The sequence below is a fragment of the Puma concolor genome, chromosome C2, assembly GCF_028749965.1.
Source record: "Puma concolor isolate L17-30 chromosome C2, mPumCon1.1.hap2, whole genome shotgun sequence".
NCBI lineage: Eukaryota > Metazoa > Chordata > Mammalia > Carnivora > Felidae > Puma > Puma concolor.
This window is the reverse complement of record NC_141675.1, coordinates 34,665,663-34,688,900: the sequence shown is the minus strand read 5'-3', so window position 1 is coordinate 34,688,900 and position 23,238 is coordinate 34,665,663. Positions and strand designations below refer to the sequence as shown.

The following is a 23,238-nucleotide window of genomic DNA, read 5'->3' as shown; positions in this document are numbered from 1 at the left end:
TACCATACCCCTGATGGTTACCAGCAGGGAGGTGGTGGGGGGGGATGGGTGAAATAGGTGATGGGGATTAAGGAGTGCCCTTGCTGTGATGAGCACTGGGTGACCTATGGAATTGTTGAATCACTATATTGTACACTTGAAACTAATATTACACTGTACGTTAACTATACTGAAATTAAAATAAAAACTTAAAAAACAAAAAAACAGAGATTGTCCAAATGGCCAAAAATCCTTAGAACTAATATCGTACCTAACAGTGAGAAACTGGATTTTTTTCCCCTAAAATTGGGAACAAGTCAAGGATGCCTTCTGTCACCATTCTTTTTTTTTTTTTTCCCCATTTCATCTGCCTGGGTGGCTCAGTCAGTTAAGTGTCCAACTCCAGTTCAGGTCATGAACTCATGGTTCGTGAGTTCAAGCCCCACATAGGGCTCTCTGCTGTCAGCACAAAGTCTGCTTCGGATCCTCTGTCCACCTTTCTCACTCAATCCCTCTCTCACTCTCTCTCAAAAATAAATAAATAAGTCATATATATATATATATATATATATATGTTATATATGTATATAAAGTAGTAGGAGAAATATATATAAATTTATTTATTTATTTATTTATTTATTTATTTATTTATTTATTTATGATAGTATTAAAGTATTAAAGTCCAAGAGGTATTGGACTGGACTGGACTGGCCCTTATGTGGTCTCTAGTGCTTGGGAGGAGGCAGAACTGAGTCTCCGGGAATGTGAAAACATTATCTCAAAAAGACAGCAGCAGCTACCGTGTCAAGTTTGACAGCCCAAGCCACACCCAGGGCATACACACAGCTGTGTGTGGTCGGGCTTGGGCTCTAGCTCTCGGGGAAGAACAGGGGGTGAAAACAGCTTTGTGACAACTGAGCAAAGAGGAGCCAGCGTAGAAGGGTCTGGTGGGAGGAAAGGGAAAGGGGAAGGAAGGAATCTTGCTCTCCTTTCTCCTCCTACTTAGTGGCTGAGGCGTGTGACCCCAGCAAGGGGCCAAAGTAGGAGGTACCTACTTGGATCCCATTAGGGAGAGGCCACTCCAGGACTGGTTAACTGGCATTGCCAGGCAGTGGAGTACCAGCCATAAGAATAGAGACAAGCTGTTCCAATTTCTGCACAGCTTGTTTCCCGGCCTCTAGTACTTTCCTCGTGATTGTCTCCTGGCTTTCATAATCCAGGATGACTTCCTTAGTATTGAGGGAGAAGCCAAAGGCTCAAAGTCCATGGCACTTTGCAGCTAGAACCTCTGGTGCTGTGCTCATGCCGACAGCATCTGCCCCCACCCAGCTTCTGCAGCAGGTGAGGCCACAGTCTCATAGGTGGGGCCTGCCACCATCACATACGTGCCTTGCTGAAGCTTTCTCTGCCCCCCCCCCCATTTGTTTCCAGGCACCGTGAGCCTTCTGCCTCACATCCCGGTCATAGGCCTCAGACATGACAGGGAAACAAGTTCCAAACCTGTCATCATTGGGCCTTCTGAGAGGGCTCGAACCACAGAAACCAGGTAGGTTGATGTGATGACAGATCAGCATGATGTCTCCAACCTCAAACTTGGAGCTGCATCAGTGATCACCAGGGTGTCCACACCCGGAAGGCAGAAAACCCTCACTGGGATTGTCACCTTTGAGAGCAGGTCGCCTTCATCCCTGTGGAACCCGCCTGCATCATCACTCAGGATCTGCCATTCAGGAATACAGACACATGGGTGTTTGGCTGGCACTGTGCTTTGGGAAAAGTTTGGTATCTCACTCTAGTGAACATCTAGGCCCGAATCAACTGATTGGCCAGACCTCCTAACCCAGGACCACAGATCGCTGCCACTTGAGGCCAGTGTTTGGTGTGGCACAGGGGCCATTTTGCAGTGTTCTGATATTCTTCATATGTAAATCCATTCTCCCTGGTCCCACAGACTCCCTCTCCGGGAGCGTGCCCTTCTATACGCGGATACACTCTGCTGAGCTGTTGTCGCTGGGTAGGGTGAGGCGCATGGTCGTTCTCTCACCCCTCTTTTTTTTTTTCCAAATGTTTATTTATTTACTTTTGAGAGAGACAGCATGAGTGGGGGAGGGGCAGAGAGAGAGGGAGCAAGAGAAACTCAAGCAGGCTCCCCACTGTCAGCGCAGAGGCGGATGTGGGGCTCAAACTCACGAACCATGAGATCACAACCTGAGCCCAAATCAAGAGTCAGTCCCTTAACTGACTGAGCTACCCAGGTGCCCCGTTCTCTCACCCCTCTTAATCAACCTTGTGCTAGGAGTCCTAGTTACTACAATAAGACAAGAAAAGGAAATAAAAGATATGCAGACGGGGGGCACCTGGTGGCTTAGTCAGTAGTAGGGCATGCCACTCCTGATCCCAGGGTTGTGAGTTCATGTATGTCCCCTAATGGGCTTAGAGCTTACTTAAAAGAAAAAGAAAAAAAAAGATAGATTGGGAAGGAGTTACAGGCGACATGATTATCTATGTAGAAAATCCCAAAATGACTTCTGGAGTTAATAAATAAATATAGCAAAGTGTTAACTCATACTGATGTAAACAAATGATTAAATAAATAAATGAATAGGGGAGAAGTGACAAATCTCCTATGCAGAAGAATTCCAAATAATTTATGTTAAAGTCCTAAACCGCAGTACTTGTGACTGTGACTTTACTTGGAAAGTCTTCGCAGACGGGATCAAGTTAAGATGAGATCACTAGGGTGGGCCCCCATCCAATATAATTGGTATTCTTATAACAGAGGGACACAGACAAAGACAACAGGGGAAGAACACCTGGTGCCAGTGGAAGCAGGCACACTGGAGTGTTACATAACAAACCAAGGAACCCCAAGGTTTGCCAGCAGCACCAGAAGCTAGGAGGGGGCACAGATGAACTTCTCTAGAACCTTCAGAGAGATGGGGCGCCTAGGTAGCTCAGTTGGTTGGGCATCCGACTTCAGATCAGGTCATGATCTCACAGTTGGTGGGTTTGAGCCCCATGTCGGGCTCTGTACTGACAGCTCAGAGCCTGGAGCCTGCTTCAGATTCTGTGTCTCCCTCTCTCTCTGCCCCTCCCCCACTCACCCAGGCGCATGTGCTCTCTCTCTCTCAAAAATAAATAAATAAACATTTAGAAACTTCAGAGAGAACATGGCCTTGCTGACACCTTGATTTCAGACTTCCAGCCCCCAGAACTGTGAGAGAATAAATTTCTGTCATTTTAAGCCACCTAGTTTGTGTTAGTTTGTTACTCAACCCTAGAAATTAATACACCCCCTGAAGGAGCCTGAACATAACTCCCTACTCCTCCTCTATGTGTATGTTGGACATAGTGACTTCTTTATAATGAGAATAGTATGGAAAGAGGGAAAAAGAGTACTTTGACCGTGGAAAAACCTGACCACCTCAGCCAGGGGATTAAGGTCAGTATCAACAATGATAACTCATACTGATGGTGTGTACCTTGATATGATATAATGAACATGGGTCTTTTTCTCTGTGGTTGTCTTCCCCGAAACCTATAATGTCAAGCTAACCATGAGAGAAACATTGGAGAAATTCCAATAGAAGAGCATGGTACAAAAGGGACTAGTGCTCCTCAAAATTGTCAAGACCATCAAAACCAAGGGAAGTCTGAGAAACTCTCATAGCCAAGAAGAGCCCAAGGAGATAACGCACGGCAATATGGTATCTTGAATGGGATCCTGAATCAGAAAAAGGACATTAGGTAAAAATCAAAATCCATTTAAAGTTTCTGAAAAGACAATAAAACACAAATACTGCCAAAATGTCAATATTCTAAAAAAAAAAATTTGTAAAAGTTAACAGCATTTTTTAAAAGGGGATCAAGTTTATTGTGGTATTTGCTCCAGAAAAATTTATCAGTGGATCCTTATACCAGCTCTAGTGGTCACTATAATAGGTCAACTGTTTTCCCCTGAAGTTTTGTGTTCTTTGTAGCAAGATTGTTCCAAGTGACTCCTTTACTTGGTGATTGTGGATGAAAAATGAGATCCAGAAAGCCAATCTGGCCAGGTGATCCCTTAGAAATATACAGAAAGAATGAAATCCTGACTAACACAGAGCAGTTGTATATAATCATTTTAGTTAAAAAAAATTGTCCTTATAAGGGAAATACTATTTTTTCACTACACATTACATTATGGAAACTAAGGCACGGAGAAATTTAATAATCTGCCCAGATCATATAGCAAGTAAGTGGTCTAGCTGAAATTTGAGTCTAAGTTCCAGACTCTGGATCTAGACACTCTCTAGCATAGCGTGGGAAGCCAAACTGTAATAGAGAATTTCCTGATACTTTATGAAATCAGAAGACGAGGAAGTCTGAAGGGATGTTTTATGCAAGTCATAATAAACTATCCCAACCCCACAACTTAGTACATTTTTAGAGAAAGCATAGCATAGGGATTCAAAATGTGGGCTCTGGAACCAGGCTGCCAGAGCCCAAATCCCAGCTCTGCCGCTATCTTGCTGTATGATCAAGGCAAGTTACTTAGCTTCTGTGGTCAGCACAATAATGTTGTCTCTAAAGATGTCCATGTCCTGATCCCCAGAACCTGGGAATATGTTAGGTTACATAGCGAAGGAGAATTAAAGTTGCAGATGGAATTAAAGGGACTAAAGAACTGACCTTAATATAAGGAGATTGTCCTGGGTTTCCTGGGGTAGGCCCAATGGGATCACAAAGGTCCTTAAAAGTGGATGAAGTCCCCAGAGAAAAAGAGAAGTGACAATAGAAGCAAGATCGAAGTGATAATGTATGAGAACTCAGTCCACCAATGCTGGCTTTAAAGTCGGAAGGGAGAGGGTACCTGGGTGGCTCAGTCCATTGAACCTCTGGCTCTTGAGTTCAAGCCCTGTATTGGGCTTTACACTGACAATGCACAGCCTGCTTGGAATTCTTTGTCTACCCTCCCTCCATCTCAAAATGGATAAACTTAAAATAATAATAATAATAATAATAATAATAATAATAATAATAAATAAATAAAATAAATAAAAGACCAAAGCAAAAAAAAGTTGGAAGGGAACCATGAGCCAAGGGATGCAGGCAGCCTCTAAAAACTGCAAGGAAAGGGCGCCTGGGTGGCTCAGTCTGTTAAGTGTCCTACTTTGGCTCAGATCATGATCTCATGGTTCAAGAGTTCAAGCCCTGCATCCGGCTTTGTGCTGACAGTGCACAGAGCCTGCTTGGGATTCTCTCTCTCTCCCTCTCTCTCTGCCCCTCCCTCACTTGTACTTTACACTCTCTCTCTCTCTCTCTCTCTCTCTCTCTGATAAATTAACTTTAAAAAATAATAATAAAATAGAAAAATAAAAGCTGGGGCGCCTGGGTGGCACAGTCGGTTAAGCGTCCGACTTCAGCCAGGTCACGATCTCGCGGTCCGGGAGTTCGAGCCCCGCGTCAGGCTCTGGGCTGATGGCTCAGAGCCTGGAGCCTGTTTCCGATTCTGTGTCTCCCTCTCTCTCTGCCCCTCCCCCGTTCATGCTCTGTCTCTCTCTGTCCCAAAAATAAATAAACGTTGAAAAAAAAAAATTAAAAAAAAAAAAAAAAGAAAAAGAAAAGCTGCAAGGAAACAGATGTTTCCTTAAAGACTTCCAGAGGAAAGCAGCCTCACTTACACCTTAATTTCAGTCCAGTGAGACCTGTTTCGAACCTCTGACTCAAGTATTCTAAGATAAATTTCTATTGTTTTAAGTCACATAGCTTGTGGTGTTTTATTATAGTAGCAGTGGAAAGCTAACACACCTTCTCCATTTCAGTTTCCTCACTTATAAAATAAATTTTTCTCATTATCTCTATTATTGTGAAATTAGAAAAGAAAATATAGGGGCACCTAGCTGGCTCAGTTGGCAGGGTATGCAACTCTTAATCTCAGAGTGGTGAGTTCAAGTCCCACATTGGGTGTAGAGATAAGAAGGAAGGAAGGAAGGAAGGAAGGAAGGAAGGAGAGGAAGGAAGGAAGGAAAAAAGAAAGGAAGGAAGGAGAGGAAGGAAGGAAGGAAGGAAAAAAAAGGAAGGAATGAAGGAAGGAGAAAAGAAAGGAAGGAAAAAAAGGAAGGAAGGAAGGAGAGGAAGGAAGGAAAAAAGAAAGGAAGGAAGGAAGGAGGAAAAAGAGAGAGTGAGAAAGAGGTAAAGAAAATACAGATAGAACCATAAAAGAATGCCCAGCACATAGTAAATTGCTGAAAAATGCTAGAAAAATAGTAAATATAAACAACTGAGGGAAGAAACCACAACAGATGCTAAAAAGATTAAATGAAATGTTGTTCAGTAACAGGATGTTAGAATGGTGACCAAGCGTTACCTCATAGTTTACATACTAAATGCAAAAAGGGGAAGTGTCTTTACAATGGAGAAATCTAGCAACCACCATCTAAACTCAGTCTTCAAACATAACATCGCCAGAGGTAGAACAACCTAACACTGATGTCCCTCCTGATAGGAGGCAATGTTAAAGTACATTATCTTTGAAATATTTCTTACCAGAAAAGTTAACCTGAATCTAATCAAGCTGTAGAGCTGACTTTCAGTTGGCAGGAAATACAAAGAATAGAGGAAGAAGTTAAATAACAACACGAAGAAACATCGAGATAAATCCAGAATGTGGGGACACCGTAGAACTGCCCTTGTCTCTTCAAAAATGTTGCATCATAAAATAAAAAAGGCTGTGAGGGAGTGGTTCTCTCCTCCACAAAGTCGTTCAGGAGACCAGGTCTACCCCATCTGTGATGCTGCCATCACTAACACACCTATAAGGAAGAGAAAGGGGACGTGCAGAATCTTGCGTGGTGGCTTTTAATAGGTCACCTGAGAAAGTGGTACCCATCAGCTTCCACTGGCATTTCTTTGACCATAATTTCACTTGACCCCCACCTAACTGCAGGAGGGTTGGGAAAGTGGCTGGAAGCTTGGAGAAAAGAGGAAATGGGTTCAGGGTGCATCTAGCCAGCCTCCCCACACATATAACACCCTTTTACCCTTCCAGAAGTTCAGGTCTCAGCATGGCCTCTGCCAGGGAATCCTGAGCTGTGCACTCCCCTCAGTCCTGAGCCCTTTCTCCATCTGACATGGACCGGTAACCCAGTGCCCTCCTTTCTCTCCTCATCCCCCATAGTCAGTCAGTCTCCAAAGACCAACATCTCCAACCTTACATATCTCTAAACGGCCATCACCTCTCTGACCACAACTGCCAGGGCTCAGTGCATCAGCCTCCCATCTGGCCTCCCTTCATGCAAGGCTCTTGCTCTCAAAGGATTTATATTCTTGTGTAAGGCTGAAAGTGAGCAAATAAATAAAAAGACAAAATAATTTAAGATGATGGTAGGTGGTAGGTACGAAGGAAGCAGAGGCTGAAGTGATAAAGAATGACTATCTAGGGGTGGGGAAGAAAAGCTAAATTACACAGGGTGGTCAGTGAAAGCCACCCTGAGGACGTAGCTGTGGCAGATAGCGATACCCAGAATCATCCAGAAGAACACTATTTCCATTCTGTGTAAACCCTGACACTCCCTCTTCAACTCCCTCTTCCATGTTCCCTCCACTTGAAGTTGGACAGGTCTTTTGACTTGCTCAACTAATAAAGTACAGCAGAAGTGATGCTATGTGACTTCTGTCATAAAAGACAATACAGCTGGGGTGCCTGGGTGGCTCAGTTGGTTAAGCGTCCAACTCTTGATTTTGCTCAGGTCATGATCTGAGGGTTTGTGAAATCGAGCCCCATGTCAGGCTCTGCACTGACATTGTGGAGCCTGCTTGGGATTCTCTCTCCCTCCCCCTCTCTCTGCCCCTCCCCCACTCGTGCACGCTTGAGCTCCGTCTCTCTCCCTCTCTCAAAATAAATAAATAAACTTAGGAAAAAAAAAAGTGAAAGACAATACAGCTTCCATCTAAATCTTTTGGGACACTTCTCTAGAAACCAAGCCACAAGAACAACCAAGGCCCCCCGGGCTTCCACGCTACCCGCCATGTGGGTAAGCCATCTTAGAAGCAGATCCCCAGGGGCGCCTGGGTGGCGCAGTCGGTTGGGCGTCCGACTTCAGCCAGGTCACGATCTCGCGGTCCGGGAGTTCGAGCCCCACGTCCGGCTCTGGGCTGATGGCTCAGAGCCTGGAGCCTGTTTCCGATTCTGTGTCTCCCTCTCTCTCTGCCCCTCGCCCGTTCATGCTCTGTCTCTCTCTGTCCCAAAAATAAATAAACGTTGGAAAAAAAAATTAAAAAAAAAAAAAAAAAAAGAAGCAGATCCCCAGTTCTCTGGTGATTTGCCCCAGCTGATGCTGCTTGGAACAAAAATGCATCTTTCCCATCAAGCCAAGCCCAAATTACAGATATATAAGCAAAATAAATGACTTCTGTTTTGAAGCCACTGAGTTTTGGAAGGTTTCATTATAGAGCAATAGTACTGGACTGAGGCCTAAATACTAAGGAGCCAGCCATGAGGAAATCCTCACGGAGCATTTTAAGCATTGCCAACAACAAATCCTGTGGTGCTGAGACAGGAACAAGCTTAGCACGCTGAAGGAACAGACACAGCCGTGGGGCTGAGGGAGAGAGCAGCGCACGTGTGACTGGAGAGAACGGCTGAGCCCACATTGCACAGAGCCTCGCTCACCATGGGAAGAAGTTAGAAACGAATCAAAAGTGCAGTGGGAGTCTTTGGAGCGAAGTGAGAGGGGATTTGTCTCGTCCTTGAAAAGACGGCTCTGGCCGCTGTGAGGAGGGCTGTCTGTAGGCAGACAAGCGTGGAAGCAGGGAGACCGGTTAGCAGACCACTGCACTTGTCCACGATGTCCATAGAGGCAGCAGGCCCTACTGATGGAAATGATAAGAAGTGAGGGAGAAGGAAAAATAAACACAAACTTCTAGGTTTTTCTCTCAAGCAGCCGGGTGAATAACAATGCTACTGGCTGGATGGGAAAGGCTTGGGGAAGAGCAGAGAGGGTAGTGGTGGGGGGAGACTTCCCATTCCCTCAGGATGTTGGATTTCGATGTGGTTAGAGAAAGAATTCAAGCTGGTTAAATAATTCTCACTAAGCAGTTATGGGCAGGCTAGTACAGAGCTTCTGGTTCTGATGGGAGTGGAAATTCTGATAAGTACTTGGTTTTTCTTAAGAATTCCTTTCTGGTTTTCGTTTGCCTATATAGCTTTAAGAACCTCCATGCAGAGTGTGGTTGTTACAATTGCTGTGGCAAACATCCCAGTTGGAAGCTGAAACACACCCAAAGGAGGAAATTGAACTCAACATGGAGGGGACCCAGCCAGGCACTTTCCCAAACCATACTCCATTAGCCAGTCTGGAGAAGAGCTCCTGAGTGTCCAAGAGGAGGGAACTGGGCTTTAGGTGTTCACTGAAAGAATGACTAAAAAAAGAGGGCAAAGAACAACGAGCTTCTGGAAGGACTCTCAAAGCAGGAAAAGACCTAATTTGCTAGAAGCAGCTGCTGGATCTCCTATGGGGAGAGGGAGGAGGGGTATGGGGTGGCCCCGGAGGAGAAGAAGGGATCCTAGGCCAGGCCACAACTATATGTCTTCCTCACCTTTCCTTCCTTGCCTTTTTCCTTACTTCCTCCCCTTTCTTCTCCAGCCACAGTTGGAGGAGCTTGCCCATTCCATTCAACTCTCTCCTTCCACAGGATGCACCACTCCCAGAGCTGAGAAGGAAGGTTACTCTCTTCACCTGGTCTTCAGCAAAGATCATTCATCCACCTTGGGCTTCTTGGAGATCACGTCACAGGATCCCATGTTGGACCGGTCAGCAGAGGGAAGCAGGGTGTTCAGCCAGTCTCTATACAGGCAAAGAATGGGCAATCACAACAGCAGGGACGGGTCACTCAGTGACCTGAGTCCCTTTGCCGATTCCCACTCAGAGTCCCAATTCCACTAACTCCTCTTGTCTGTATTTTTCATGTTTGTTTCAATTTTTTCCCAACTGTCTCCTCCGAGGGCTCACAGTACCTGCTGCCCAAATATTACTTCTTCACTCTCTCTCCAAAATATGGCAAGGGGTCTCAAGAGCCAATGATAACACATACCTGGACATTGCTCCATTTATTCATTCAATAAGTCTAGGGATGCCTGGGTGGTTCAGTCAGTTAAGTGACCGGCTTTGGCTAAGGTCATGGTCTCTCAGTTTGTGAGTTCGAGCCCCACATCAGGCTCAGTGCTGACAGCTCAGAGCCTGGAGCCTGCTTTGGATTCTGTGTCTCCCTCTCTCTTTGCCCCTCTCCTGCCCACACTCTGTCTCTCAAAATAATAAATAAACATTAAAAAAATAAGTCTTTATTGAGCTCCTACCACATAGGATTATTAAAAAGGCTTGACAGTGATCCAAGTGAAAGATAGTGGAAACTTGGACCAGTATGGAGGTAATGAAAAGTGGTTGGATGGTAGATATATTTTGAATGGTGGAGCAAACAGGATTCCCTAATGGACTGGACATGAGGTGTGAAGGAAGAAGGGAAGGATGCATGGGGTGCCAGGCTGGCTCAGTCTGTGGAGCGTACGACTCTTGAGCTCAGGGTCATGAGTTTGAGCCCCACATTGGCCATAGAATTTACTTAAATAAAAAAAATTTTGTTTTAAAGAAGAAGAGAGGGGCACCTGGGTGGTTCAGTCGGTCAAGTGTCCGACTCTTGATTTCGGCTCAGGTCATGATCTCACAGTTTGTGAGATGGAGCCCCATGTTGGGCTCTGCACTGTCAGTGCTTGGGATTCTCTCTCTCTGCCCCTCCCCCCCCCCCCACTAAATAATCTTTTTTTTAAAAAAAGAAGAGAAGGATGCCTCCAAGTTTTTGGCCTACACATCTTTAAGAGGCTATGCCTCTGTATTGCCATTTTCTGCCATAGGAAAGACTGCAAGACAAGTAAATTGAAAGAAATAAATCAATGGGGACATGTTAAGTTTGAGATGCTTATTTAGACATTCCAGTGGTAATATTCAGATAGCAGTCCAAAGTTCCTGAGAAAGGTCCAGGCTATGTAAGTAAAAATTTTCAAAACCTTAGCCTGCCTTTCTCTGTTCATAAGTAAAAAGAAATATTGGAATTAGAGGAGCCTACAGAATCTCAACCAGTAAACATCAGGAAGTATAAGATTAAGCAAGATATCTAGAAATGCTGTGACTAACATTGCCTGACAGAGTTGGAGAGTCACCTCTCCCAAAGACTAAGTGAGATAATGTATTTAAATAGACTTTAGAGGTTCTAAGCTGCTATACACATGGCACCATTACTAAATCTGTCTACAGCAGTCTCCTAACCCATAGAGACTAATGTAGGAATAGTCTTACCCCCAATAAAATGGAAATCCACCAGTGGTCTTTCCAGGTCCCTTCCCTCACAAGGGTAATATGACTATTAAAAACCAAACACCCTTTCCTCTCTCAGTAAACTTTTTTCATCCCTTTACCTGGGCCTATCCCTTTTCCTATTTACAAAATAAAAGCTTCAATGCATATTAATGAAAACAAACAGAGGGTAGGGGAAAGGGAGTAGGGAAAAGAGCAAGACCTTATATAGCAATAACCAACCTTAAATTTCTTGTTATGTGTTTTTGGGTTTTTTTTAAATTTGTTGTACGGTGCCTGGATGGCTGTCGGAAAAGCAAGCTTTTTTTTTTTTTTTTAATATTTATTTTTTTTTTTTTCAACGTTTATTTATTTTATTTTTGGGACAGAGAGAGACAGAGCATGAACGGGGGAGGGGCAGAGAGAGAGGGAGACACAGAATCGGAAACAGGCTCCAGGCTCTGAGCCATCAGCCCAGAGCCTGACGCGGGGCTCGAACTCCCGGACCGCGAGATCGTGACCTGGCTGAAGTCGGCCGCTTAACCGACTGCGCCACCCAGGCGCCCCTATTTATTTATCTTTGAGAGAGAGAAAGACAGAGCATAAGTGGGAAAGGAGCAGAGAGAGACGGACACAGAATCTGAAACAGGCTCCAGGCTCCCAGCTGTCAGCAGAGTCTGATGCAGGACTCACGAACCGTGAGACCGTGACCTGAGCCAAAGTCTCACGCTTAACCAACTGAGCCACCCAGACGCCCCAGAAAGGCATGCGACTCTTAACCTCAGGGTCATGGGTTCAAGCCACATGTTGGGTATAGAGATTACTAAAGAAAATTCAAAGGGGATGCCTGGGTAGCTCAGTCGGATAATGGTCCAACTTCTGCTCAGGTCATGATCTCACAGTTCATGAGTTTGAGCCCCACATCGGGCTCTCTGCTGTCAGTGCAGAGCCCACTTCAGATCCTCTGTCCCCCTCTCTCTCTGCCTTTCCCCTGCTTGTGCATGCACTCTCATAAATAAATAAATAAATAAATAAATAAATAAATAAATAAATAAATAAATAATAAATTTGTTGCTTTATTTTGAAATGTTTGCTGTCAGTGTAATTATTGTTCTTTTGTTGATTATTTGTTTTCTCTCTCTAGATGTTTGGGTGGGTTTTTTTTTTTTTCCATTTGGGTTTTTTTTTTTTTTAATAGACTTTTTTTAAGAGTAGTTTTAGATTCACAGCAAAATTGAGTGGAAAATACTGAAAGCTCCTATTTACCTCGTATGATATAATGATTTATAAGAAATATGTATTTGGCCATATAGTTCTCAGATATATTTGGTCTTCATAATATATATTTCCCAGATATATGTATTCTTCCTCCATAGTTTCTGAAAACGCTTCAGAGACATAAAAGTGAAATGAGTGTCTTATTATTGAAGGTGACCTTTGGACCCCACCCAAGGGTGGGATCTGATTGCCAGATGGACGCACCAGGTGATTAAACGGTTGTAACTTTCAGTCCCACCCCTTTCACAGAGGTGAGAGGAGTTAGCGGTTGATTCAGCCAATGACCAATGACTTAGACAATCATGATTATGTAATGAAACCTTCATAAAAACCCAAGAGGAGAGCTTTTTGGTCTTTTTATTCCAGAGAGCTTTCACACTTAGGGAACTGTATGTCTCCACATACCACCAGGTCAGGCCCCAAGCTCCACAGGGACAGAAGCTCCTTTGTTGGGGAACTTGCTGTATGTATCTCTTCATCTGGCCGTTGATTCATAACCTTTATCATATCTTTTTCTGTATCATTTCCTTTAATAGAAAACATAAGTGTTTCCCTGAGTTCTGTGAGCCACTTTAGTAAATTAATCCAGCCTAAGGAGGAGGTTGTTGGAATTTCCAGTGTGTAGCTAATAGGTCAGAAACACAGGTAATAGTGTGGGGCTTGTGACTGGTGTCTGAAGTGGGAGGTGGGGGCAATCTTGTAGAACTAAACCCTTAACCTATGGAACCTGATGCTATCTCTGGGTCAGTAGTGTCAGAGTTGAGTTAAATTTTTGGACACCCTGCTGGTATCCAAGAATTGCCTGGTGTTTTGTGGGGTGAACCCCTACACATTGGGTTTGAGAATTCTAAAAGACCCCCTGACACCTAAACACAGACTGTCAACATCCTATACCAGAGTGCTACATTTGTGGGATGCCTAGGCGACCCAGTCAGTTGAGCATCTGACTCTTGATTTTGGCTAAGGTCATAAACCCAGGGTCATGTGATGGAGCCCAGTGTTAGTTTCTGGGCTGACCATGCAGCCTGTTTATGATTCTTTCTCTCTAACAAACTGAGCGTTGCTTGGTGGGGCGGCGGGAAGAGGAAGAGGGAAGGAGAAATTGCAAGATGAGCATTGAGGAGGGCACTTGTTGGGATGAGCACTGGGTGTTATATATAAGTGATGAATCATGGGAACCTACTCCCAAAGCCAAGAGCACACTGTATATATAACACTGTATGTTAGCTAACTTGACAATAAATTATGTTAAAAAAAATTATCTCTCTCTAAAAAAAAAGTATTCTTGACCATTGATACCTTTGTTACAACCAATGAACCTATATTAACATTATCACTCAGAGTAGATTCACTCTTGGTGTACATTCTATGAGTTTGGACAAATGTATAATGCTATGCATCCACCATTATAGGATCATACAGAATAGTTTCACTCTCCTAAAAATCCTGTGCTCCACCTGTTCATCTATCTTCCTCAATAACACCTGCCAGCCACTGATCTTTTCACCATCTCCATGGTTTTCAGAATTTTTTTTGCATTTTTACAGACTCTCATATACTTGGAATCAAACAATATGTTTGTAGCCTTTTCAAGATTGGCTTCTTGGGGCGCCTGGGTGGCGCAGTCGGTTAAGCGTCCGACTTCAACCAGGTCACGATCTCGCGGTCCGTGAGTTCGAGCCCCGCGTCAGGCTCTGGGCTGATGGCTCAGAGCCTGGAGCCTGTTTCCAATTCTGTGTCTCCCTCTCTCTCTGCCCCTCCCCCGTTCATGCTCTGTCTCTCTCTGTCCCAAAAATAAATTAAAAAACGTTGAAAAAAAGTTTAAAAAAAAAAAAAAAAGATTGGCTTCTTTCACTTAGTAATACGCATTTAAGTTTCCTCCATATCTTTTTATGAGTTAATAGCTTATTTCTTTTTTAGCTCTGGATAGTCCACATATTGATGTAAAATGTTTGTTTACCTGTTAACCTACTCAGTCACTGGTTGTTCTCTGGATGCTTTTAACATCATCTCCCTACCTTTGATCTGCAATTTCCCTAAAAAGAGTGTAAGGTGAATTTATTTACATTTTTTATTTATATTTATTCCTGGGATTCATTCTAATTTCTGAATCAGAGGATTCATATTTTTCATCAGTTCTGGGAAATTTCTCAGGCACTTTATCTTTGAATAGTGTCTTTTCTCTATTTTCTCCATGCTTTTATTCTAGAAGCCAGTTGTCTATATGTTAGACCTTCTCATTGCATCATCATTTTTCCTAACATTTCTTTGTTTCTCTGTATTATATTCTGAATAATTCCTACAGATCTATCTTCTAGTTTATTAACTTCCTCTTTAATTATATCTAATTTGCTTTTTGACCTGTTCACTTAGTGTTTTAAATACTTCACTCTTTTTTTAAATTTATTTATTTATTTTGAGAAATAGAACGCAAGAGAGGCAGAGAGAGAAGGAGAGAGACAGAATCCCAAGCAGGCTCTGCACTGTCAGCGTGGAGCCCGATGCAGGACTTGAACACAAGAACTGTGAGATCATAATCTCAGCTGAAATCAAGAGTTGGACGCTTAACCAACTGAGCCATGCAGGCACCTCAATATTTTACTTATTTTTTATTGAAGTATAGTTGAGATACAATGTTATATTAATTTCGGTGTTTTATATATATTTTTTAACAGTAAAAAACACAGAACAGGGGCGCCTGGGTGGCGCAGTTGGTTGAGCGTCCGACTTCAGCCAGGTCACGATCTCGCGCTCCGTGAGTTCGAGCCCCGCGTCCGGCTCTGGGCTGATGGCTCAGAGCCTGGAGCCTGTTTCCGATTCTGTGTCTCCCTCTCTCTCTGCCCCTCCCCTGTTCATGCTCTGTCTCTCTCTGTCCCAAAAATAAATAAACGTTGAAAAAAAAAATTAAAAAAAAAAAAACACAGAACATAAAATCTACCATCATATCCATTTTTAAGTGTACATTTCAGGAGTATTAAGTATATTTACATTATTGTGCAGCCAGAATCCAAAACTTTTTCATCTTACAAAACTGAAACTCTATACCCACGAAACAGCAAATCCTCATTTTCCCTTCCCCCTGGTAACCACCATTCAACTTTCTGTTTCTATGAATTTGACTACTTTGTGATTTTTTAAAGATTTTATTTCATTTCATTTCATCCCATTTCATTTCATTTCATTTCATGTCATGTCATTTTATATAATCTCTACACCCAACGTGGAGCTCAAACTTACAACTCCAAGGTCAAAAGTCATACACTCCACTGACTGAGCAGCCCTATGCCCCAAATTTGACTATTCTGGATACCTCATATAAGTGGGATTATACAGGACACTTGGCTGGCTCACTCAGAGGAGCATGTGACTCTTGATCTCAGGGTTCTGAGTTTGAGCTCCATGTTGGGTATAGAGATTACTAAAAAAATAAAATAAACTTTAGAAAAAAGGGAGATCATACAGTATTTATCTTTTTGCAACTATCTTATTTCAGATAGTATAATGTTCCCAAAGTTCATCCATGTTGTAACATGTAACAGAATTTCTTTTTAAGGTTAATAATATTCCATTGTATGTACATACCAGCTTGTTTATCATTCATTCATCAATGGACACTTGGGTTGCTTCTACATTTTATTTATTGGAAACAATGCTGCTATAAACATGAATGTGAAAATATCTCTTTGGGGTATATCCATGGAAGTCGGATTTCTGGATCATATGGTAACTGCCATACTGTTTTCCACAGCACCTGTAATATTTTACATTCCTACCAACAATACACAAAGCTTCCGGTTTCTCCACTTCCTCATCAACACTTGTTATTTTCTGCATGTAGGGTTGCATAATGTTTGTTTGGGGCAGAATAAAGCACAATTGTCTTGGAACAACAAACATAGACTCCTCAATTTTGAAGTTCCTCATTTTTGAGGGAAGTTTCCAACCACCCTACTGTAGTTGATTGTTCTTTGGTCAACCTGAGATACAGACTGAAAGGGGAGTTTCATGGATGTGTGAAAATAAGGTGCAATAGTGTTTCCCCACAGCTTCTGTAGGTCAGTCCTCAGAGAAATTTGAAAATAGACTTCTGGGACACCTGGGTGGCTCAGTCAGTTAAGCGTCTGACTCTTGATTTCAGCTCAGGTCGTGATCTCACAGTTGTGAGATTGAGCCCTGAGTCTGGCTCTATGCCCAGGGTGGAGCCTTCTTAAGATTCTCTCTCTCCCTCTCCGTCTGCTCCTCCCACTCTTGTGCACAGGCTCTCTCTCTCTCTCCCTCAAAAGAAGAAAGAAAGAAAGAAAGAAAGAAAGAAAGAAAGAAAGAAAGAAAGAAAGAAAGAAAGAAAGAAAGAAAAAATGACGATTTTATTTTATTTTATTTTTTGGAGCTCAGAACCCTGGGTTTTACTTCTGGTACTTTGGCTCAGAGGATTTGTGATGTTAGGCAAACTTCCTCCAGGAATTTTCTTTTTCAGGGAATACAGCTAACTCATCTCTGGCTCCAAGGCTGGCACAATGGCTGTCACAGTTCTCTGAATGTTTGTTCTTGCTTATCTGTGCATTGTTTTGTTTTATTTTTTAATTGTCTTTATAGAACAGTGAAAAATCCACCTTTATGGGAAGTCTTTGCATTTCTATGTGGTTCTTTGCACCACGGCAAGCTAGACAGAAACATGACTCTGTGATTCCCACTCAGGGAAATACGTGGAAATGAAATGATTCTTGCTATGGCAGCGAGACCACTGGGTGGGAAGAAAGGTGTACATGGCACCAGTGATGAAGTTTTGGGGTGATGGTGGGGTGGTCCGGAGCTGACGCCCAATAAAGAATTCTTGAAGACATCTTTGGTACAAAAAGGTGATTTTAGAGTTCCCCAGCGCTGGCTGTTCCCTGGTCCCTGTCGCAACCATAGCTGAAGAACAACCACAGTTCGAATTGTTCACGAAGGCTGGCAGTGATGGGGCCAAGACTGGGAACTGCGCCTTCCCCAGAGACTGTTCATGGTACTCTGGCTCAAGGGAGTCCCCTTCAACGTCACCACTGTTGACACGAAAAGGCTGACTGAAACAATACAGAAGATGTCCCAGGAGGGTAGCTCCCAGTCCTGCCATAAGGCACCGAAGTGCACAGAGACACCAACAAGACTGAGGAGTTTTTGGAGGTGGTGCTGTGCCCTCCCAGGTACCCCAAGCTGGCAGCTCTGAACCCTGGATCCAACACGGCTGGACTGGACATATTTGCCAGATTATCTGCTTACATCGAGAATTCCAACCCAGCACTCAATGAAAATTTGGAGAAGGGGCTCCTGAAAGCCCTGAAAGAGATATTAGGCAATACCTTGGGGACCTCTAAAGCTAGGACGGTCCTTCAGAACTGTCCCAAATTAAGGCAAAGGGGCATGTGTTTGTACTGCATATTTACTAGTCATTGGATGCCACCTGTCACCAGGGAGGGGCTTAAAATTGGCAAAGCAGCTACATGCAACTGAAAGCAGCTCTCTGTATAAGCTGTCAGCAGACAACATTCCTGGCAACTGTCTGAAGTGCCTTGTCCTAAAGAAAAGCATGTGGCTAACATCCCACAGTATCCAATACACCCTTATACTCCTATTCCCTTCTCCAGAAACAAAAACCATGACCTGTGTGTCTCCAGATCTATGTTTTTAAAGTCATTTGCATATATATTTTCATATACACGTGTATATGTATAGAGCTTTTCTTTTTTTTTACTTTAAATGATTCATAAGAGGGGCGCCTGGGTGGCTCAGTCAGTTGAGTGTCCGACTTCGGCTCAGGTCATGATCTCACGGTCTGTGAGTTCAAGCCCCGCGTCGGGCTCTGTGCTGACAGCTCAGAGCCTGGAGACTGTTTCGGATTCTGTGTCTCCCTCTCTCTGACCCTTCCCTGTTCATGCTCTGTCTCTCTCTGTCTCAAAAATAAATAAACGTTACAAAAAAAAATTTTTTTTAAATGATTCATAAGATATGCATCGTTCTATTGCTTTGTTCACTTGTGTTGGAGATCTTTCCATTCAGGTACAAATAACTCTCTCTTTTGTTAACAACTGCATAATATTCCATATTGCAGATGTCCAATTTCATCAAATGCTTTTTTGACATCTATTGGAGTGATCGTACAGTCATCCTCAAGTTTATCTGACTCTCAAGATTGTTTGAATTGAAAATGCATGAGCACAGCAAAGAACATTTCATTTTATTTTATTATTTTTTTTAAGTAAACTCTACGCCCAGTGTGAGGCTCAAGCTTACAACACTGAGATCAAGAGTCACATGTTCTACGGACTCAGCCATTCAGGCATTTATTATTTATAAATATTTATTTATTATTTATAAATAAGTAATGTTTATTTATTTGTGTGTGTGTGTGTGTGTGTGTGTGAGAGAGAGAGAGAGAGAGAGAGAGAGAGAGAGAGAATGAGCAAGCAGAGGAGGGGCAGAGAAAGACAGAGAGAGAATCCCAAGCAGGCTATGTGCTGTCAGTGCACAGCCAGAGGCAGGGCTTGAACTCCTGAACTGGGACATCATGACTTGAGCTAAAATCAATAGTCTGAATGCTTAACCAACTGAGCCACCCAGGGGCTCCCAGATTTAAAATTGTGAAATAAAAAAAAACCCATAAAACTGTTAGAGGAAAATATGAAAATAATACCATAACCTCAGTTTATAATGGCAACATTTCCCAAGCATAAAATGAAACCCAGAAACCATGAAGGAAAAATTTGACTTTTTTTTTTTTTTTTTTTATGTAGGCTCCACACCCAGCATAGAACCCAACAAGGGGCTTGAACTCATCACCCTGAAATCAAGACCTGAGCTGAGATCAAGAGTCTGATGCCTAACCTGACTGAGTGACCCAGGCTCATAAAATTTAAAACCTTGTAGGCAACTAAACACTCACACAAAACAAAAAAAGAAGATTGTAAGACAAGTGATAAGTTAGGAAAATATATTTGAAATGCATATAAGCATCTAAATCACTAATACACAAGATATATAATGAATAAAGAAGAGGGGTGACTAGGTGGCTCAGTTGGTTAAGCGTCTGGCTCTTTAGCTCAGGTCCTGATCTCATGGTTAGTGGGTTTGAGCTCCACATCAGGCTCTACACTGGCAGTGAGGAGCCTGCTTAGGATTTTCTCTCTCCCTCTCTCTCTGCCCCTCCCCTGCTCTCCCATGCTCGCTCTCTCTCTCTCTCTCTGTCTCTCTCAAAATAAATAAATAAACTGAAAAAAAGAAAAAAGGATTTAAACGTCAGGGGCACCTGGCTGGTTCAGTCAGTAGAGGATGCAATGCTTGATCTAGGGGTCTTGGGTTCCAGTCCCACATTGGATGTAGAGCTTACTTAGAAATAAATAAATAAACAAACAAATAAATAAATAAATAAATATTTTTTAAAAGAATATAAACATCAGTAATATCCATTACTGGCCAAGCTATGGAAGAATGGATGCTCTATTTTATTGGTGAACAGAAAAGAAATTGGTAAAGGCAGCTTAGCAAGTTCTTTCCGGAATTTAAGTAGTCATATCTTTTTTTTTTTTTTTTTAGGGAGAAAGAGAGAGTGCCTGTGTGTAAGTAGGGGAGAGGGACAGAGGGAGAGAGAGAGAGAGAGACAGAATCTTAAGCAGGTTCCACACTCAGCGTGGAGTCCTACGCAGAGCTCAGTCCCACCACTGTGGGATCATGACCTGAGCCAAAATCAAGAGCTGGACATTCAACCAGCTGAGCCACCAAGGCACCCTAAGGGGGCACATTTTGGCCCGTAAATTTTACCTCTCTAAATTGATCCTAAAGAAATACACATGTGTACAGGGAAGTAAATGCAATATCTTGAATGTGGTACAGTTTGTTATTGCAAAAGTTTTGAAATAACCTAAATATCCATTAATGAGGACATTTAGTCGAATTACAATACAGTCATGCTGTAAAATACTAAACAGTAATTTAAAAGAATGAGACAGAGCTGATGTTGAAGTCTTCAATAAACACATAGTATGAAGAAAAAAACCTGATCATATATTTAAATATATATACATACATATATACACATATATATCCTTATTTAAACATATATATGCATGCATATGCACACATACAACAACCTTCATCAGTGGCTATAAACTTGGGAGGGTACAGAATTGATCCTTGGGTAAAGTAACACTTCCACTTCTTATACATATTTTTCAGTGTGATTTGAAAATATTACAATGAGTCTACATTATTTTTGTGATTTAAAAAACAAATTCAAAAAGGAAAAGTTAATACTGATTGATAAGATAGTACCAAAGAATATAAAAAACAGCTGTAATCCCATCATTTAAAAAAAACTTCTTTCTCAGGGTGACTGGATGCCTCAGTTGGTTGAGTGTCTGACTTTGTCTCAGGTCATGATCTCACGGTTCGCGGGTTCAAACCCCACGTCGGGCTCTGTGCTGACAGCTCATAGCCTGGAGCCTGCTTCGGATTCTGTGTCTCCCTCTCTCTCTGCCCCTTCTCCACTCGTGTTCTGTCTCTGTGTCTATTAAAAATAAACACTAAAAAAAATTGTTTTTGATTTTTTTCTTTTTTAGTTTTTAAAGTAAACTCTACCCCCAATGTGGGGCTCAAACTCAGACTCCGAGATCAAGAATCTAATGCTCTATGGACTGGGCCAGCCAGACGTCCCTGTAATCCCACCATTAAGAGAAAATCTGTCAACATTTTTTCAAAGATTTTATTTATTTAAAAAAATTTTTTTCAGTTTATTTATTTTGAAGGAGAGAGAGCACAAGCGGGGGGGGGGGGGCAGAGAGAGAGGTAGAGAGAGAATCTGAAGTAGGCTTTGCACTCTCAGCACAAAGCCGGATGTGGGGCTTGAACCCATGAGATCATGAGCTGAGCAGATATCAAGAGTCAGGCACTTAACTGACTGAGCCACCCAGGCGCCCCAAGATTTTTTTTAAGTAATCTGTGCACCCTAACGAGGGGCTCAAACTCACAACTTGGAGATCAAAAGTCACATGCTCCAGAGACTGAGCCAGTCAGGCACCCAAAACTGCCAACATTTTAATATAAATCTTTTCAGCTCCTTTGCTTTGTATAACTAATTTTTTAACCTAGATACAGACTGAACAGTATTCAAATTCTGTTTTTCTTTCTTCACTTTTTCTCTACAAGTTGTCTACGGTGGCATTCTCCTTCTTTCATTAAAGTTATTATTTTCATTCAGTTTCTCCCTCTGGGTGAAAGTCAAAGCCCTGAGCTCAGGAAGGACACTCCTCTGCTGATCACTAAACCAGAAACTCCAGATCCTAGCCCCAGGGCACAGGAACGGTTTAGGGGGAGCCACTACCACCCGGTACTAGGAGCATCAGACTACTTTGGGTCTCATGGTAAGCTGAACGTACACCAAGATGCTGGGCTGAGGACCAGGGGATCAAACTAGGGGGCCAAGGAGCCCTGAGTATGGCTGACTGGGTTGTTGAAAAGAACTGCTAGAACACAATCAGTAAAGGAAGTATAGCCAAGGTGAGGCTCCGCACTGCTGGGGAATCCCGACTCCACAGAGACTGAACTTTGCCCCCTTCATGTGAGTTGCAGGATAACATGAGTTGAAAGCGGGACTTTCCGCGCAACGTGCTTTCTGCAGTAGGAAAACCTTACACTTTAGCCTAGTTCACAAGGGTGAGTGTTTACTTAGACATCAAGGGTAAATCCACACTTGTGGTTTACAAAAGATTCTTGAACAACGCTCCTTTAGACTTAGACAATGACGAGCAGGAGCAGGTCCAACTTTCGCTTGGTCTTAGCTAGACTGCCCGCAGCATCCTTCAGGCCCCAGCAGCGCCTGCGCAGAACGGCCTACAGCAGAACCAGCACGTAGGTGAGCAGGTGGAGGCATTATGGAGGATGGAAGGGGAACCACCAGTTGCATTAGCCTCTGAATATAATCTAATTGTAATTCTGCACAGTATGGGATAAGAATCTATGGACAAGTTTATAATAAGAGGAAATAAACATTTAGTTTATAAGAGTCAGGAAGGAGGCAGGAGAACTGATTACAGAACAGAAAAGGAAAGTTACCAAGACTATGAAATGTTTTAAAATCTCTTTCCAGTAACCATTTCGCAATAGATACATATCAAATAGTTATGTTATACACTTTGTTTTTTATGTTGTATGCTTTAAACTAATACAATGTTACCTATCAATTACACCTCGATAAAACTTGGAAAAAAATTTTTTTTCAACGTTTTATTTTATTTTTGGGACAGAGAGAGACAGAGCATGAACGGGGGAGGGGCAGAGAGAGAGGGAGACACAGAATCGGAAACAGGCTCCAGGCTCTGAGCCATCAGCCCAGAGCCTGACGCGGGGCTCGAACTCCCGGACCGCGAGATCGTGACCTGGCTAAAGTCGGACGCTTAACCGACTGCGCCACCCAGGCACCCCAAAACTTGGAAATTTTTTAAATGCAAACCCGTTCCTTAAAGTAAAATGGTCCTCTGGTCCCTCCCCTCCACCCACCCCCATCCCCCCACCCAGTCTAGACCCTAAATATTTTAACTTTTTGTTTCTTTGTAGGTTTTAGGACCAGCACGGAGCCCAGCACGGAGCCCAGCATGGGGCTTGAACTCAGGACTCTGAGATCAAGATC

The 23,238-nt window shown here is 42.9% G+C and overlaps 1 pseudogene; it reads right to left on the bottom strand.

The window, feature by feature from the left end:
* Nucleotides 1–1,070: 1,070 nt before the first annotated feature.
* Nucleotides 1,071–9,719, bottom strand: LOC112850018 (purine nucleoside phosphorylase pseudogene; annotated as a pseudogene).
* Between the last annotated feature and the right edge of the window lie 13,519 nt (nt 9,720–23,238).